A 20,534-nucleotide genomic window follows, 5' to 3' on the forward strand; every position below is an offset into this window, starting at 1 on the left:
CTGGGCTGTCCTGTTGGTGCTGCCCTCTGGTGTTCAAGCAGTGGAATGACAGGCTGGGTTGTGTGCATCTGTACACTGCCGGGACACTGTACCATTGATTGCTGGACATTGTCACTCAGGGTCTGGGTCTATGTATTTTTGGGTGAATATACCTCTTTGCTTGATATTTGAATTGTGTTGTTTGATACTTTTGAATGTTTGCTTGCTATTTGGAATGTTTTGCACCTCACCTATATCTACGTATGGTTTCAATGATAATTAAACTTGACTACTTACTCAGTAAGAGGAGAGGGGAGGATTTTTTTTACTGGAAGGAGAGGCTTGGAGCTGTGGCAAAGACGAGACAAGGCCCACAGATGTCTCCGCATAGCGGAGAGGGAGGTGCATAGAGTTTGGAGGGAGAAGCGTCAGGAGAAACAGTCAATCTGATAAGAGTACCTGGAATCCTTGGTGGGTCCAACCAAGAGACCTGAAAATGGAGCTGGAAACTATGTGAAACAAGATAGGACCAAAGACAAGTTCCCAGGCAGTATATGTGGCTGTGGTAGCGATTCTGGGTCAATACATATTAGAAGAGTCGGAGACCATGGAGGAGGAGCAGTGAGTTCTCACTGAACCCCTACCGAGATCCTTCTTCAGGACTGGAATGAAAGGGGAATATGCTAGAGAGAAAAGGGTAAGTGTAGTGCCTTGGCCCAAAACTTTGACTGCTTGTTCATTTCCATGGACGCTGAGTTCCTCCAGCATTTTGTATGTGTTGCTTTGGATTTCCAGCATCTGCAGACATATCCATAACCAGGATTTTCTGCTCCATTTGAAGTCTCTTCAAGAGATACCTAGCCTGAAGAAGTTAAAATCAACTCTTCAATGGGATTTCAGTAAGACTCTATCTCACTGCTGCCTGATGCTGCCTAACCTGTCAAGTTCCTACAGAATTTTGTGTGAGTAACTGAAATAACCATACATTACAACAGTGGTGTGCAGAACAGAATCTCTGAATGCTCAACACATTGACCCATGAAGGGGATGAGCTAGATTGAATTTAATCTAGACAAGTGTGAGGTAATTTGGGATATTATGAGATTTGATGTACTGAGAGACCTTGAGATTGAAGTCTAAAACTTCATGAGAGTACCAACAGAAGATGGATTACGTCATGAAAAATGCATTTACTAGTCTTGCCTCTGAGATTGAGGGACTGAGAATAAATCTGAGAATAATGTCTTTGTGCAAAATTGTCACACTATAGAAAAAAAATTATATCAATAGAGGGTGTGCAGAAGAGATTCATTGGGATGGAGGGCAGTATTTGTAAGGATATGTTTAATAGGCTGATTTATTCTCACAGGAATATAGGATTCTGATGGGTGACCTCATAGGGCTACATTTCCCACTGATCTAGGCCCTAGTGTGTTTTAAGAAGGCTTAGTTACTGTTTATGACTCCTTCAGATTTTGAGTTTTTTGTAAGCTCATAATTATATCTCCAACATTCTCATCCAAGTGATTTAACAAATAGTATATTACTTGTTACAGAACTCCAGTTAGAATAACAAGCATCCACCACTGTTTGCTGCCTCCTGTCATCAAGCCAGTTTGCCAACATATCTCTGATCCCTTTTGTGCCAGTGTGCTGTATGAAATCTTGCTAAAAGGCTTACTAAAGTCCATAAAACTCGATCAGATTTGAGACATATGATCACCCTGCATAAAATTACAGCAATTCTCTTTATCTGTGCCTGCATTCCCAAGTGATCACAAATCCTGTTGCTCCGTATCTTCTCCAACAACGCGTCCACAACTGATAAAATGATCACCAGCTTGTAGTTTCCAGCTTTATTCTTCCTGCCCTGATATAACATCAGGATAACATTAGCTATCCTCCATTCTTCCAATACCTTACCCATAACTAAAAATAAGATGTAAAAATCCCCATCAGAGTCACAGGAATCTCTTTCTTTGCTTCCATTACCATCTAATTTATTTACTTTAATATGTTACAAAATATCTAGCATTTCCTCCTCCTTGATGCAGACATGATTCAGAATATTACCACACATCTCCCCTAATCCACTGGCGATCATATCTTCTACATGGTGAATCCTGATGAGAAATGTTAATTTTAGATCCTGATTGTACCTCCCAGCTCCATGCATAGATTGCTTCTCTGACCCCGAGGGGACCTATTCCCTCCTCTCCCATCTAATATTCTTATAAACTCTTTCAGCGTTTTTCTTAATCTAATTTTCTAAGTTAATTTTATGACCCCTATCTATCCTTCCTAATTTCTTCATCAGCTTTCTCTTTTCTCCTAAAACCTCATTCCATACCATTTTCCTCTTCCTGCCATACACTTCCATCTTTTCCTTGATCAAACCTTTAGGGTCAGTCACCAACAAAGGTTCTGCATGTAACTGTCTCACCAGGTCTTGTACATCAACTTGGCTCGTTAGCTAACTGTGCTAGCAACCACGTGACTCAGAGGTGAGACAGCTACCTTTCGTAAACAATGTATGTCTAGCGTCATAAAGATTTGGGGTTCAACCAAGCAGGACAATTGGGATGTTCCGATTAAGGAACATTATAGCAAATACGAGTAAATACTGCTCACACACAATCATCGGTCGTCAAGAAATGACAGATCGTCCACCAGCATAAAATTATAAAAGAGAATATAATTTGCCAATGTTTCAACTTCCTCAAGCAGTTAACAGGAAAAGAATAGGAAAATAAATAAAAGGGGCATTATAGTTAAACCAGTCCAATGTGAACATAAACTTCGGAGCTCATTTCTGGAATAGTCGGATGTATCACTTACTCACGTGCTGAATCCACATTCTGCGTGAAAAACACCAGTTGCGAACCAGTCATCACCACAAAGCATTTTTTCCAATGGGGTCTATCCTTCGAGTGGCACTTGGCATCTTTCCTTGTGCCCCGCTGCACAGCTCCCACCAAACCAGACTACTGTCCTTCAGATATCTGATCCTACCCAGCCCTCTCGAATGTTCCCTTGCATCCCACTGGGCAGAAATTTACATCGCGTGCCTAGACAACCCTGATTGGCTGACACAACATTCCCAAGTTGGGTAATATGGCTCCTATCTTTAGCCAAAGCCAAAACACTCTTACTAGCAGGAAACACTGCTTTTACAGAAAACTGCTAAATTAAAAGTACCTCACAGCATAGCAGTAGAAATCTTACCCAGGGCATTGCATGTAAACTTACCATCTTTGTCTCTTATGCTTACAGAAAAGTGCTAACTCTAATATCCTTTTACATCATGTTAACACCTCCCACTTAGAAGAAGTGAGAGAAAAAACAACTGATGGAGGAACTTAATTAGTCAGGCAGCATCTGTAGATGGAAAAGGACTTCAAGGGTTTAGGCTGAGATTTTCTTCAGCACCCATCCTGAAATATTGAATGTCCATTTCTAAGGTATTGCCTTATCTGATGAGAGAAATAGAAGGGAGAATCAAAATCTGATCCATTGGTGCCACAACATCCACCTCTTCATACTTTATACTTTATTGTCATGAAACAATTGATACTAGAACGTACAATCATCACAGCAATATTTGATTCTGTGCTTCCCGCTCCCTGGAGTACAAATTGATAGTAAATATTAAAAATTTAAATTATAAATCATAAATAGAAAATAGAAAAAGGAAAGTAAGGTAGTGCAAAAAAAAAACCGAGAGGCAGGTCCGGATATTTGGAGGGTATGGCCCAGATCCGGGTCAGGATTCGTTCAGCCGTCTTGTCACAGTTGGAAAGAAGCTATTCCCAAATCTGGCCGTATGGGTCTTCAAGCTCCTGAGCCTTCTTCCTGAGGTAAGAGGGACAAAAAGTGTGTTGGCTGGGTGGGTTGTTTTTTTGATTATCCTGGCAGCACTGCTCCGACAGCGTGCGGTGTAAAGTGAGTCCAAGGACGGAAGATTGGTTTGTGTGATGTGCTTCGCCGTGTTCACAATCTTCTGCAGCTGCTTCCAGTCTTGGACAGGACAACTTCCATACCAGGTTGTGATGCACCCTAGAAGAATGCTTTCTATGGTGCATCTACAAAAATTAGTGAGGGTTTTAGGGGACAGGCCAAATTTCTTTAGCTTTCTCAGGAAGTAAAGGTGCTGGTGGGCCTCCGTGGCAGTGGACTCTGCTTGGTTGGGCCAAGTCAGGTCATTTATGAATTTGAGCCCGAGGAACTTAAAGCTTTTGACCTGTTCCACTTGCGCACCACCGATGTAAATTGGGTCATGCAGTCCGCTACTCCTTCTGAAGTCAACAACCAATTCCTTCGTCTTGCTGACATTGAGGGGTAGGTTATTGTCTTTGCACCATGCCACCAGGTTCTTAATTTCCTCTCTGTACTCAAACTCATCATTACCCGAGATATGGCCTACAATTGTGGTGTCATCAGCAAACTTATATAATGCGTTCGATGGAAACTTGGCTACACAATCATGGGTGTACAGTGAGTACAGCAGGGGGGCTGAGTACATAGCATTGTGGGGCACCGGTACTCAGAGTGATTGTAGAGGAGAGCTTGTCCCCTACTTTTACAGCCTGGGTCCTGTCTGTGGGGAAGTTGAAGATCCAGCTGCAGATCTGAGTGCTGAGACCCAGGTTCCGGAGCTTAGGAATCAGCTTATTTGGAATGATGGTATTAAAGGCAGAGCTGTAGTCAATGAAAAGGAGCCTTACAGATGTGTCTTTATTCTCCAGGTGTTCTAAGGAGGAATGTAGGGCCAGAGAGATGGCATCTGCCGTTGACCACTCATTCAAAGTTCAAAGTTCAAAGTTCAAATTTCAAAGTAAACCTATTGTCAAAGTACGTATATGTCACCATATACAACCCTGAGATTCATTTTCTTGCAAGCATACAGATTTAGTTCAAGAAACACAATAGGATCAATAAAAGATGATACCCAACTGGATGGACAAACAAGTAATGTGCAAAAGACACCAAACTGTGCAAATAAAAATGAAAATAATAATAATAATAATAACGACAACCAAATAAATGAACAATAAATGTCTAGAACATGAGATGAAGAGTCCTTGAAATTGAGTCTATAGGTTGTGGGAACAGTTCAGTGATGGAATGAATGAGATTGAGTGAAGTTATTCCTGCTGGTTCAATAACCTGACGATTGAGGACTGTTAACCATTCCTGACCCTGGTAACGTGGGTCTTGAGATTCCTGTACCTCAGATGTGATAACAACTGCAAGAAGGGAGCATTGTCAGTGAGATAGAAGTCCTTGATGATGGATGCTGGTTTCCAACAAAAGAGCTCAATGTAAATGTGCTCAATGTTGGGAAGGGCTTTACCCATGATGGACTGAGCCATATCTATTTTTGTAGGATTTTCCATTCAAGGGCATTGGAGTATCCATACCATGCCAGTCAATACACTCTCCAGCACATATCTATAGAAACTTGTCAAAGTTTTAGATTCTATGCAAACTTGTAAGAATGTAGAGCTGCTGTCGTGCTCTTTCTGTAATGGCATTTTCAAGCTAGCCCAAAGATAAATCCTCTGAAATAACAGCACAAAGGAATGTGGCTGACCCTCTCCATCTCTGATCACCTGATGAGCACTGGCTCATGAACCTCCAGATTCCTCCTCCTGGTCAATAATCAGCTCTTTGGTTTTGCTGACATTGAGGAAAAGATTGTCATTGTGGCACCACTCAACAACATTTCATCCACTGAGCCAGAGTTTCAAACTCCCTCCTGATTCATCACCACTATTGATTCTGCCAACAGCACTGGTGTCGTCAGCAAAGTTAAGTATGGCATTGGAGCTGTGCTTAGCATCACAGTGATAAGTGTAAAGCCTTGTGGTGCACCTGTGCTGATGGTGATGGATAACGAGATGTTTTTGCCAATCCAAACTGACTGGGGCCAGCAAGTGAGGAAATTGAGGATCCGATTGCACAAAGAGGTATTGAGGCCAAGGACTTGGAGCTTATTAATTAGCTTTAAGGGGATGATAGTATGGAATGCTGAGCTGTAGTCGATGAAGAACATTCTGATGTATGCATCTTCATTGTCCAGATGTTCCAGGGTTGAGTGAAGAGCCAATGAAAAGGCAGCTGCTGTGGATCTGTTGTGATAGTAGTCAAACAGAAGTGGATCCGAGTTGATTTTCGGCAAGAGTTGATATGTTTCATTACCAACCTCTTAGAGCACTCTGTCATAGTGGATGTAAGTTCTACTAGATGAGAGTCACCACATTCTTCTTAGGGAATGGTGTAATTGAAACCTGCTTGAAGCAGGTGGGTACCTCAGACTGCCAAATGGAGAGGTTAAAGGTATTGCTGAACAGTCCAGCTATTTGATCAGCACAGGTCTTTAGTACTCAGTCAGGTATCGATTTGGTTCAGAAACTTTTCCTGAGATTTACTTTACCACCTAAAACACTCGAAAACCACTACACAAGAGCAGGCTAACAGGCTGCCTCACCATCTGGCATGGCGGTGCTACTGCACGGGATCGAAAGAAGCTACAGAAAGTTTTAAAAATAGTCAGCTCCATCATGGTTACTAGCCTCCATAGTATCCAAGACACCTCAATACTTTGAATGCATGTTTAACATCTGCTGATGGCATTATGTAAACTGTGGTCAGGATCACGGAGGAAAACTCCTTTGGTAAGTAGAACGGTCAGCGTTTAATCATTAGATGTTCTATGTCAGGGGAATAAGAGTCCAAGTAAATTACTGCGTCTGAGTACCAAAAAGAGTTTATCATGAAAACAGACCTTGACCTTATGCCTTCTCTGAATCAGCAGTTCCGTTCATCCTTTGTATCAAGAAGCACTTGGATCACACCAACACATCCAGCATGTCCAGTTTGAGTCATGCCTCTGTGAAATACTGAACCCAGCAATTCCTCATTTCAATACAGCAATCTTGCCGTTAAGTCTTCATTCTTATTCTGAAGTGACTGTACATTAACTAACAAGATGCTGGGTAGAGGAAGATTCATTCCCCTATATTTCAGCCCAGCTTGAAGTCCTCCTCTCCTCCCTCTCTTATGGCCATGTTGATGTACATTCATCTACTTAAAGGTACCATACCTGTATGCATGAGAGTTAAGTTCACCAAGTCCTTCAGAAGATGGTGAAATCATTAGTTTGTTAAGAGTGTTCAAAGTATGTTACTTAATGAGAAATTACAGACTACATTTCACAGTGACAGTAGTTCAGAAGAAGTACATTTACAAGTTTTGTAAGCTGCCTGCAACTCATTGCCATGGTTCATTAGCACCATTCAATGCCAGTAAAACCAAAGAGCTGATTATTAACTACAGAAGGAAGAAGTCAGAAGTTCATGTGCTACTCCTCATCAGGGTATTGGAGGTGGAGAATGTCAATAGCTTTAAATTCCTTGATGTTTTTATATCAGGGATATGGCCTGGGACTAGCACATTTGCAGCATTACAAAACAAAAACTGAACATCACCTCTACTTTCATAGAAGCTTGTGCAGATTCAATATGTCACCTAAAACTTTGACAAACTTCAATAGATGCACAGTGAAGAGTATCCTACCTGGTTGTATCATGGCCTGATATCCTGATACGGAAACACCAATGCCCAGGATGGGAGAAGTTTTCAGGAAGTGGTGAATACGGCCCAGTCCATCTCAGGCAAAGCCCTCCCCACCATTGAGCACATTTACAAGAAAGGGCATCCATCATCAAGGACCCCAGCCATTCTGGCATCTTCTTTTCTCACTACCATGAAAAATATGCTTTTGCGATAAGTACTGAAGACTTAGATCCCACACCACTAGGTTCAGGAACAGTTATTAGCCTAAAACCATCAGTCTCCTGAACTAATGTGCATAATTTCACTCCCCGCAACCATGACCTTATTCAACAACCTCAGATTCACTTTCAAGGATTTTTTGATATTCATATTCTCTATATTACATTTTATTTGCAGAACTTGTTTTCTTTTGCATGTTGCTTGTTTGTTAGTCTTTGTTATGCATAGATTTTTTCATAAACTATATTGTATTTCTTCATTTTCCTGTAAATTTCTGCAAAAATTAATCTCATAGTGGTATATGGCAAAATACATATACTTTAATAATGAACTTTTACTTAGCATTTCATTTTTAAGTTCCTCTAACAGTTTATCTTTGTCTACAGATTCTAGAATCTGCAGTCTTTTAAATTCCCACTTACCAGAAGTAGACTGTTCCTTCTTAAAGTTTTTCCCAATCTACATCTTTCAGGTCAGGTGTTATACTATTGAAATCTGTCTTTTACCAGTTTAGACTCTAACCTGTGGATGAATTTTATACTTTTCCATTGCTACTGATAAATATGTTGAAGTAAGGGGAGAAAGACATCTCCAATTTAGTTAATAATTGACCCTCAACTCTTACATGTTTCTGTGCACTAACAGTTAATAAATTAATAAGCTCACAATATTTTCTTAATGGCTAAAAAAGAGATTAAAATTAATACAAATAAGCTGTAAAATGATAAAGGAATTTTCAAATATTAAGGGAAAGGTTTGCACATGGATATTATGTTCCACTGAATTAAACTGGATTTGGATTCTATCAATTTTCCCAACTTGAACAAAAAAATACATTTGAAAAATAGTAACACACACAAAATGCTGGAGGAACTCAGCAGGCCAGGCAGGATCTATGGAAAAAATTACAGTCCATATTTTGACCTTTGGCAGGGCTGGAGAGAAAAGGCTGAGGAGTAGATTTGAAAGGTGGGGGGAGGGAGAGATAAACACCAAGCAATAGGTAAAACTTTGTGGGGGGAGATGAAGCAAAGAGAGATGAAGAGAAGTTGGTTGGTGAAAGAGACAGAAGGCCATGGAAGAAAAAAAGAAATGGGGGAGGGGTGCACAGACCACCAGAAGGAGATTTTCTCTTGTTTGTGGAAAAATAGTACCTTACTGGTTTACTCCTAAAATTGTGCCAACACAGAACCTAGACAATTTAGACGAAAGCTTTTGCAGTTGCTAGTGTCTTCTGGAAACTTGTTAGACTCTGATTTGGGAAGAATTTTAGCTCATAAGGAAACATATAATGGGCTCAATTAATCAGACCCAACAATCCAAGTGTCCACAAGCACAACCAAGAAACTTCAGCCTAATTTATTATCATAAAATAGAAATCATAAATAAACCACAGAGAATACCACATAGCAAGTCACAAAGATTTTGAGGCTCATGATTGTTAGTCACTACTTGATTGTTTTTGTTGCTACGATTTCTGACTTGCTCACGAAACCACTCGTTGGAACCAATCGCAATTTCTGACCTTGGTTGAAGTCCAAAGAATGAGTGAAAAATTCTTTCATTTATAAATGTCCACATTCACAAAGGAATCACAAGACAAACTCTTTGATCTTACATTGACCCAGGCTGTTTACATCAAAGAACACATTGTGCGTCCATTAGCATAGTCCTCATAAATCAATTAGACACTTTAATGAGCACTCTTTACTTTCTTTGGGCTAACAAAGGACACTAATGTTTAAAAATAAGTAAGAAGCTGAGGAAAGAATCCAGTTATCAGCAGATATTTTGTCACTAATAGGTGTCACTTGCTACAAGATCAGAAAGAGTTAAGTGGTCATTGACCTGACAGACATTCATTCACTGTTTTATGAAATCTAATGTTCCATATTCCACTGCTCAAGTGTCTGTAAGTTAGACATACATAGAACTCATTCTACTGCTTAAACTGAAGAATACCATAAGACTATAAGATATATTAATCCATTCGGCCTATCATGTCTGCTCCACTATTTCATCTTGGCTGATCCATTTCCCTCTCAGCCCCAGTCTCCTGTCTTCTCCCTGTAACTCGTAATGCACTCTCTAATCAAGAATTTATCAACCTTTGCCTTAAATATATCCAATGACTTGGCCTCCACAGCTACCTGGAACAAGGAATTCTACAGATTCACCACTCTTTGACTGAAGAAATTCCTTCTCATCTCCATTCTAAATGGATGTCCCTCTATTCTGAGGTTATGTCCTCCGTTCCTAGACTCCCCACCATAGGAAACATCCTCTCTTCATCCACTCTCTTGAAGCCTTTCAACATTCAATAGGTTTCAATGAGACTCCCCCCCCCCATTCTTCTGAATTCCAGTGAGTAGAGGCCCAGAATCATTAAACACTCCTAATATAATAAGCCTTTTAAAATTAGAATCATTTTCATGAACTTCCTTTGAACTCTCTCTAACATCAGCACATTCTTTCTTCGGGCAACACAGTTGCATATTGGTTAGCACAATGCTTAACAGTATCAGTGAACTGGATTCATTTCCCACTGTTGCCTGTAAGGAGTTTGTACATTCTCCCCTTGACTGTCTGGGTGCACCTGTGTCCCCCTATATTCCAAATGTGTACCAGTTGGTAGGTTAATTGGTCATTGTAAATTGGCCCATGATTAGGGTAGGATTAAACTGGATGATTACTGGGCCGCACAGCTTGATAGACAGGAAGTACCTACTCCGTGCTGTATGTCAATTAAAAAAAATAAGGAGCCCGAAGCTGTTCACAATGCTCCAAGTGGGGCTTCACCAGTACTTAATCAACCTAAGTTTGAATGTGGAGAAGACCAGGGAAATGATTATGGACTTCAGGAAGGTGCAGATGAATCATCCAAAGTTCATGGATGACCTCACCTAGTCTGTCAGTATCATCTCCCTGAATAAGAGGGTACAGCTCTGCCATTATCTCCTGAGGAGATTGAGAAAATCTCTCTCTCCACCCCATCTTAACTGATTCTTACAGGAGCACCATTGATAGCATCCTGACAAGTTTCATCTCCATTCAGTATGGGAGCAGCAGAATATCGAACTGGATGTCCCTACAAAGGACTGTGAGAATGGCGGAGAGGATCATAGGGGTCTCCTTACCATCCATCAAGGACATTTATCAGGAACGCTGCCTATGCAGGGCTCTTAGTATTATCAGGGATTCCACCTATCCATCCATTCAGCATTCTCTTTGACTTTATACCATCAGGCAGGAGACTCTGAAGCATAAAGACAAGAATGATTAGGATGGGAAACAGCTTCTTCCCTCAGGCCATTAGGCTTCTGAACTCACTGCCACATCACATTTGAAATGTCACCAATTAAATTGTTCTGTACTCTACAATATTTAACTTATGCATTTTATTTTGTTTATTTATGCATAATTCACTTGCAGATTATAATTTACTTTCCTATGTTACTGCATGTTATATGTGTGCTTCTATACTGATGTGTCTTACGCTCTAGTACAGAGAGACATTGTCTGGTTTGACAATGTATATGTATATAGTTAAATGACAATAAACTTGACATGACAACTTGACCATTTTTATATTCCCTGCTTTTATATGCTAGTCCTCTCAAAATAAATGCTAACATTCCGTTTGACTTCCTCTCCAATGACTCAACGGGAAGATTATCCTGCAAGGGGACTCCCAAGACCCATGGCACCTCAGATTTTAGAATTTTCTCTCTACTTAGAAGAGTCAATATTTCTTCTACCAAAATGCATGAGCATACGTTTCCCAACACTATAATTCCATCTGACTCTTATTTGCCTGGTCTCCTAATCTGTCAAATTCCTTCTGCATCCTCCCTATTTCCTCAGCACTACATGCCCCTCCACCTATTTTCATATCATCTGCAAACTTGGCCACAAAGCCATCAATTCTGTCATCAAAATCATTAGTGTATAACATAAAAAAGGAGCATAGCCCTATGGACACCACAGCCAACCAGAACAGGGTCTGTTTATTCTTCCTCTTTGCCTCTGCCAATCAGCCACTGCTTTATCCATGCTGGTATCTTTCCTGCAATACCATGGGCTTGTGGTTTGTTAAGCAGCTTCATGTGTTGCCACTTTATCAAAGACCTTCTGAAAATCCAAGTACACAACATTCACCGATTCTTCTTTGTCTAGCCTTATTTCTTTGAAGAATTCCAACAGATTTGTCAGGCAAGATTTTTCTTTTGGGAAATCATGCTGACTGAGGCCTATTTTATTGTGTGCCTCCAAGTATACCAAAGCCACATCAGAATCAGAATCAGGTTTATTATCACCGGTATGTGACGTGAAATTTGTTAACATTCTTAACAATCAACTCCAACATCTTCCCAACCACCGAGGTCAGACTAACAGACCTATAGTTTCCTTTCTTCTGCCTCTCTACCTTCATGAAGTGTGGAGATATATTTACAATATTCCACGCCTCTAGAACCATGCCAGAATCTATTGATCTATTGATTCTTGAAAGATCTTTACTCCTGCCTCCGCAATCTCTTCAGGCACCTTTTTTAGAACCCTAGACTGTAGACCACCTGGTTCAGGTGATTTATTTAATTTCAGACCTTTCAGTTTCCTAAGCACCTTCTCCCTACTGCGTCAACTTCACTCACTTCTGCCCCCTGATACTCCCGAATTTTTGGCATACTGCTAGTGTCTTCATCAGTGAAGACTGATACAAAATTCTTATTCAACTCATTTGCTATTTCCATGCCCCCCAATACTACCAGTATCGTTTTCCAGCTGTCCAGTATCTATTCTAGCCTCTGTTTTACTGGAGAAACTTCTGGCAGCCTCTTTAATATTATTGGCTACCTTACCTTCCTATTCCATCTTTTCCGTCTTTATAATATTTTAGTTGCCATCTGTTTGTTCTTATAAGTTTCCCAATCCACTAACTCCCCACTAACTATTGCACTAATATACAGTATGCCCTTTCTTTGGCTTTTATGTTAGCTTTGACTTCCCTTGTCAACCACGTTTGCGTCATCTTGCCTTTATGATCACCCCCTCCCGAAGGGTTCCTTCTCCTTAGGCTCTCTAATCAATTCCAGTTCATTCCACAACACCCGATCCACAATAGCTTTAACCATGAGCTTTCTAAAGAGTCATCTTGTGGACATTCTGCAAAATCCCTTTCTTGGGATCTAGCACCAAGCTGATTTTCCCAGTTTACTTGCATATTGAAATCCCCCATGACTATTGTAACATTGCCTGTTTGACTGGATTTTCTATCTCCCATTGTAATTTTTAGCCCACATTTTTGCTGCTGTTCAGAGGTCTGTATATTACTCCCAACGGGGTCTCTTTACACTTTCAGTTTCTCAGCTCTACCCACAATTACTCTACATCTTCTGATCTTATGTCACCTTTTTCTAAGGTATTGACTTCATCTTTTACCAATAAAGCCACACCACCTCCTCTGCCAACGTGCCTTTCCTTTTGATATAATGTGTACTCTTGGATGTTAATCTCCAAACTATAATAATCTTTCAGTCGTGACTCAGTGATGCTGACAATGTCATACCTGCCAATCTTTAATTGTGCAACAAGATCATCCACCTCATTCTGTATATGTGTGCATTCAAATATAACAGCTTCAGTCCCATATTTGTTCTCCTTTTAAGTTGCAATTCATCCTATTGACTGCAACTTTGTCCTATCATCTGCTGTCCTTGCCCACAGTCTCACTACACATTACCTCTGTAGAGGAACTGCCCCATTCTCAACCCTATTACTCTGGGTCCCATCCCCTTGCTAAATTAGCTTCAACACTTCCAAACAGCTCTAGCGAACTTGCCCACAAGGATACTGTACTTCCCGGGTTCAGATGTAACCTGCCCCTTTTGTACAGATCATACATTCCCCAGAAGAGGTCCCAATGAATCTACTCTTACCTTCACTGGTGTGTGACACAGGCAGAAATCCAGACATTAATACCTTTCAGTCCTACTTTTCAACTTTCTATCTGGCTCCCTGAGATCTCTCTGAGGACCTTCTTGCCTTTCCTACCTATGTCATTGGTGCCAATATGTACCAAGATTTCTGGATGCTCACCCTCCATCTTTAGAATGCCTTGAGTCCAATCTGAGACATCCCTGACCCTGGCACTTGAGAGCTAACTTACCATCGTAGCTTTTCTATCGCAGCCACCTAATCTTGTCTCTATTCTATGGGATATAATTATGAGATCTCCTATCACTACTGCATTTCTCTTCATCTATCTGCTCTCCAGAGCCACAACATCAGACTCAGTGCCAGAGACCCAGTCACTATGGGTACCCATCCCATCCCCTGTAGGTCATCACCCTCAGCAGTACCCAAAACGGTATACTTATTATTGAGGGGAATAGACAGAGGGGTACTCTGTGTTGGCTGCCCATTTCCATTCCTACTCTTGACAGCCTCCCAGCTACCTACCTCCTGCAACCTGCTGATGAGTACCTCCCTATAGCTTCTATCTGTCATTTAGATAATAGAATAGATGGCTTTGTTGCCAAGTTTGCAGATGATACGAAGATTGGTGGAGGGGCAGGCAGTGTTGAGGAAACAGATAGGATGCAGAAAGACAGATTAGGAGAATGGGCAAGAAAGTGGCAAATAAAATACAATGTTGGAAAATGTATGGTCATGCACTTGGACTATTTTCTGAACAGAGAGGAAATCCAGGAATCTGAGATGCAGAGGGACTTGGGAGTCCCTGTACCGAACACCCTGAAGGATGAGTTGATGGTGAGGAAGGCAAATGCCATGTTAGCATTCAATTCAAGATGTCTAGAGTACAAGAGTAAGGATGTGATGTTGAGGCTTTATACAGCACTGGTGAGTCCTCACCTTGAGTATAGTGAACAGTTTTGAGCCCTTCATCTTACAAAAGATGTGTTGACATTGGAGATGGTCCAGAGGAGGTTCACAAGGATAATTCCAGGAATGAAAGGTTTATCAAACAAGGAATGTTTGATGGCTCTGAGACTCTACTCGCTGGAATTCAGAAGGGTGAGGGGGATCTCATTGAAACCTTTCAAATGTTGAAAGACCTAGACAGAGTAGATGTGGAAAAGATGTTTCCAATGGTGGGAGAGTCTAGGACAAGAGGACACAGCCTCAGGGTAGAGGGGTGCCCTTTCAAAACAGAGATGCAGAGAAATTTCTTTAGCCAAAGGGTGGCGAGTTTGTGGAATTTGTTGCCACATGCAGCTGTGGAGGCCACATCGTTGGGTGTACTTAAGGCGGAGATTGACAGGTTCTTGATTGTACATGGCATCAAAGGTTACAGGTAGAAGGCCAGGAACTGCGGTTGAGGAGGAGATAGAAAAATAAGGATCAGCCATGATTGAATGGCGGAGCAGACTGGATGGGCCAGATGGCCTAATTCTGCTCCTATGTCTTATGGTCTTATGGTGTTAGATCCTCAGTCTCCTCTATGAGTTGGATGTCATCAAGCTGCAGCTCCAATTACTTAACATGTTCACTGAGGAGCCGCAGCTCAGTAAACCTGGTACAGATATGGTTATCTGGGAGGTTGTAAGCTTCTCAGAGTGCCCACATTTTACACATAGAACATCACACTGATCTTAGAGTCATTCACACTACTCTAATTATGCTGTAACAGACATGGAATGAGAATAAAGAAGAAGAATACCTATCTCGCCCAAACCTGATCTTGTCTGAGACTGATGAGCCAAAGCCAAAGCCTCTTCACTCTAACGCTGGTCCACTCATACAATGGCTGATCTGCTTGCCCTGCCTTTTTTAAAAATTTGCCCCTACGAATGAATCATATTTACTGGTTGACCACAGTTCAAACTCCAAATACACATCTATATCCTTTGGATGGTTAAAACTTATATTACCCAGATTGTTAAAATATCAGAAATTATACAGACCCATGAGTTAACCTCAAGATTCACATTTAAATATATGTCCTCATTCCTAGGGGGTGGTGACAATATCTTGTTGCCAATTGGGACAGTATTAAGATTTACCAATGCTACATTGTGATTGGGGATGCAAGAATCAGATTACAGTCGGGCACTTTACTTGCATGCGATCAATCAAAGCACTACGGGCTTCAGAAATGTCTTCTTCTTTAATACTGGGGGATAAGACATATTCAGGCAAATCCCATGCTATGGCAAGTAGTAGGATTATGGACATATACCTGTAGATGTCATGTAAAGGTGTAAAGGAGGCTGTTCCATGTAAAGGCAAACAGATCTTGGGACTGGTCAGCAATAGGGATGGAGAAGAAAGTATTAGGTCACAGTTCAAAGCACATTTATTATCTAAGTATCCAAGTATGTATACATTATTCAACCTCTAGATTCCTCACCTTACAGGCAGCCCCATAACAAAGAAGCCCAAAAGAAGCCATTAAAAAAAGAAGACCGTCAAACACCCGATGCGCAGAGAAGGAAAAACAAATGTGCAAACAATAAAAGTAAGCAAATAGCATTCAGAACATAAGTTTTACCGAAGTGAGTCCACAGACATGAAGCCAGGGATCACTGAAACTGGAGCAGGCCACAGCCTCAGTTCTATGCAGAGCTGAGTAAACGTTGCAGAGCAGTGAGCAGAAATGTCCCATCCATCACCTCCGGTCCTGACACATTGACTTCTACAGTCTGCCCTGCTGCTTAAATCGTCCAAACATCGGGTCATTCCTCTCTCTCGGACCCAGGCCTGCCGCTTTGACATGCTCTGGGGCCTGGACCCCGCTGCCATGATCCGGCCTGCACCCGACCTTTCCATTTGACCCACTAGGGATCCTAGGATCTTTCCTCATCCTCAGGGATGGGCCTGGGCTCTGTCTTGACTCTGCCTTGCCTCCGCTCGCCTCGACCCTGCCTTGACTCCTCCTTTTCTCCACTCACCTCACCATTGTTTGCAGTGGTCGTTTACCAGAAATTTAACCAGAAAAAGTGTTATTAATAAAGTATTGAGTTATTTTTAAATCAATAACAGCATAATAATTTCTAGCAACACACACAGAATGGTGTAAGAACTCAGCAGGTACTGAAGATGTGTCTCGGTCTGAAATGCCAACTATTTCTTCTTTTCCATAGATGCTGCTTTACCTGCTGAGTTGCTCCAGTGTTCGGTGTGTGTTGCTTTGGATTTCCAGCATCTGCAGCTTGCGTTGATAACAACAGTTAATTACGGTAGAGAAGACCTCAATTAGGGTCACAAAGGCTAGAACAGCTGTGGCAGTAGAGGGGCAATTTGATTTGACCGGCGATAATCGATAGACATACGTCATGAACCATCAAGTTTCCAAACTGACCAAACAGGCCTATTATAACAAGATGAGACAGGACAAAGAACCCTATGGTTTAGGAGGAACTTGACGGTTTCATTGATTTCCTAATGCCCTCCCAGGATTAGATACTGCTTGGTAACTACTATTTGTGATGGCAGGTGTATAAAGAGAGGTTCACATTTTGCCTTTTCATGCAGGAAAGACACCTTCATAATAACAAAAGCAAATTTGTCAAAGTCTTGATAGAAGTTCCCGTGGGGAAGATCCAAAATCTCATACTGCAGGTGGGTGAGTGAGTTGTGCAAGGATTCCCCTAGCCGCTGACCAGCTGCTGGATTAAATCCTGTAATTCAGTGGTAGTGTAGTTACAGATTGTGGTCTCATTGGTGGTTGGGATAGCTGCTGGATTTTGATTTTGTTCGTCAGCTCTGTGTTCCTGTTTAATTTGTACATGACAGAGGGAAGAGCACTGTTTTCATCCCCATCTAAATCATTATTTTATCAGATATCCCCATCAGCCACAGCAACTTGTTTAGTCTCAGAACATTCCCACCCCTCCTGCACTGTGTCACTTAAAATAGTGTCCTGCAAACGCAGAGATCAACTTGTGCTGCAGTCACTTATTTTCCTCAGAGAGATCAGCTTTTTCAGTACTCAATTGCAACAAGGCAGTCATAAAAAATCCCTTTTGGAGGGAAAAGCTATATGCATAAGTTATTATGATATTACACTTGGAAGTTTAACGTCAGACAATTCAACAAATACCTTCTCCCAACCATTTACTCGGAACATCAGCCAGTGATCCAAAGCCCTCAGAGTTATCTGCCGATTCAAGGACCTGATAAGTCCAGAGTACAATATCACTCGACTTCCTTGTCAACTTCCACATTTTCCTGGACCCTGCTCACTGTGCTGAAGTGTAATGGGCTGGAATCATCAGACCCACCATTTCGAGTGTTCTGGAGATGTGATAATAAGTGTACAAGCACAACAAAGTAACAAGCCTAATTTATTATCATAAAGTAGAAAGCACAAATAAACCATACAAGATATTACACTGCAAATTCACCAGGGTTTTGTGGCTCACGATTCTTAGTCACCACTTTATTGTGCTGTTGTCAGGGAAATTCTGATTTTCAACTCGCTCATGAATCCATCCCCTGCTCATAGATTCCAATCACAATTTTCGGCCCCAGTCAAAGTTCAAAGAATAAATGACAAATTTTTTCATTAATACAAGTTCCTTAAGTGCAGAGCAGCCATGAGACAAACACTGGTTTTACATTGAATCAGGCTGTTCACACTAAATTGCATCAATTAACACAGTCTTCGTAAATCCACTAGTCACTTTAATGAGCACTCTTTACATTCCTTGGGCGCACAAAGCATATCAGTGTTTACACATAAGCAAGAAGCCCAAAAAATATCCAGCAATCAACAGACTTTCTACAGACATTGAGGCTATGTCCACACTACGCCGGATAATTTTGAAAACGCTGGTTTCGAGTAAAAATGACAGGTGTCCACACTAAGCGTTTTTCAAAATATCTCCGTCCACATTAGGCAGATATTTAGGCGAATCTCTTCCTACTGGACATGCGCAGGACACACAGAAAACAAGCGAAGAGGAAACGGTATACTTGGTGCGCGTTTGTCCAGTTACAGAGTAGAAAAACTTTAAAGGAATTGCTCTTGGCTCTCACACAGGAGGACTTAAAACTAAAAAAAAACAGATACTGGAGCGTATGAAGGCAACCAACAGGGAGTTCACGGACAGTATGACCTGGCTGACGACGAACATTGAAAAACTGACTAACTCTGGTGCATTAATAAAGCACCTTGTTAAATGTACTGTATAAAACATGTCTGCATCAGTGTTATCTCGTATTTCCATACAATGTTACATTAGGCTGTTACACATCTATTGTCAGAGAAGAATTTGCCTAAATAGGTAAACCACCTCCATACAAGCAGGACAGAAAACGGGGCAAAGTGAGTATATTTATTTATTCAGTAAGCTATGGGTCAAAGTATTTGGTGAGTACATTTCTAACTCTTCTGGCTTCAGTCTCGTTGCCGTCTGTTCTGAAATTGTTAGGTTATGTGGGGGGTTGTGTTCAAGAAAACAACAAAATGCCGCACTGTGGCCATCTGTTCCGGCACGTCATGACAGCGTTTTTAAATAGTCAAAAAGAGCTCACGCCATTCACACCGACTGTGCTTTATAACAATCGTACGGCAGTGTTTGCGCAGTACCAAGCAGAAGCAGAAAAAGGATTGTTGTTGTGGTGTTGTCATGACAGCGTTTTAAAATCTCTCCGTTTACTCTGTACACACTACAACGGATATTAGGCATTTTCAGATTCATTCACTCTGGAGACCGTTTCAGAAAATCTCCGTTTTCGGGGGAAGAAGACGCCGCATTAGTGTGGACGGAGGGTCAAAATGAAGAGAAAAAGCTTTGTTTTCAAAGTTATCTGGCGTAGTGTGGACATAGCCTCAGTCATCAACAGACTCCACATGCTTCAAGGTCAGTGGCCATCAATGTGTTAACTGTTTATTTGCTTGACAGACGTTCACTCATTGTTTTACAAAATCTAATATGCCACTGGACATTTCCCATAGATTTTAAGCACTAGCAGTACACAATATGGCTGCTACTGAAGGCTGCAGGAATGAGGAAACACAATATAGTGAAGGACATCTGCCATTCTCAGTAGAGTTAAATTACAGAAGACAGAAGCCATAGAAATGACTGGAACTACCAGAGGAAGAACCAGTTATCTCCTCCAGGTGTCAGAATCCCAATTCCTTTCGAGTAATGCAGGAATAAACATCTTCATCTTGCAAGGTTGAGGAGCAAGCCACTGAAAACAACTGTAGTGAGTGACCTTAATAATTAGTTAAAGGCTTTGTTCATGAGATTATTTCAGGGGATCCTGCAAATGGGGTTAAGTTGGAATATTATGTATCATCTGGGTTCTTTTGGCTGATCTGGGATGTAGGTCAAATCCTTTTGTGTAGTTGGGTTGATGATTTAGTACACTTGTGAAAAGTGTCAATCTGTTGAATAAATTGCCTAGATTATTAATTCTTCATGGGCACATGAGTGCAGCCAATAACTACTAGGATCCATCAGTACTGGCAAAGCAAAATCCCATGGATGTCACCTACTTGTTACTGAAACTGAACTATCAAGATGGTCTCTGTACAAATACAATAACTGAGAGATTTCCCTGATATTGAAGTGAGTAGACGGTTATGGCACATTGTCAGAGAATTGCTGCCGTCGTTTGCAGAGATCCTAATACATAGAAGCTGAACATCAGAATTAATGTAATGCCAAAGGAGAGAGTAGCATAGGTATGAGAATGTGATGACAGTCTTCATATACATTGTTTGATGGAGATCACCAGGAAGAACATTAGGAACAGGGAGAGTTCTAGGCCAGTCTTTGGGC

The sequence above is a fragment of the Mobula birostris genome, chromosome 5 (assembly GCF_030028105.1).
Source record: "Mobula birostris isolate sMobBir1 chromosome 5, sMobBir1.hap1, whole genome shotgun sequence".
Lineage (NCBI taxonomy): Eukaryota > Metazoa > Chordata > Chondrichthyes > Myliobatiformes > Myliobatidae > Mobula > Mobula birostris.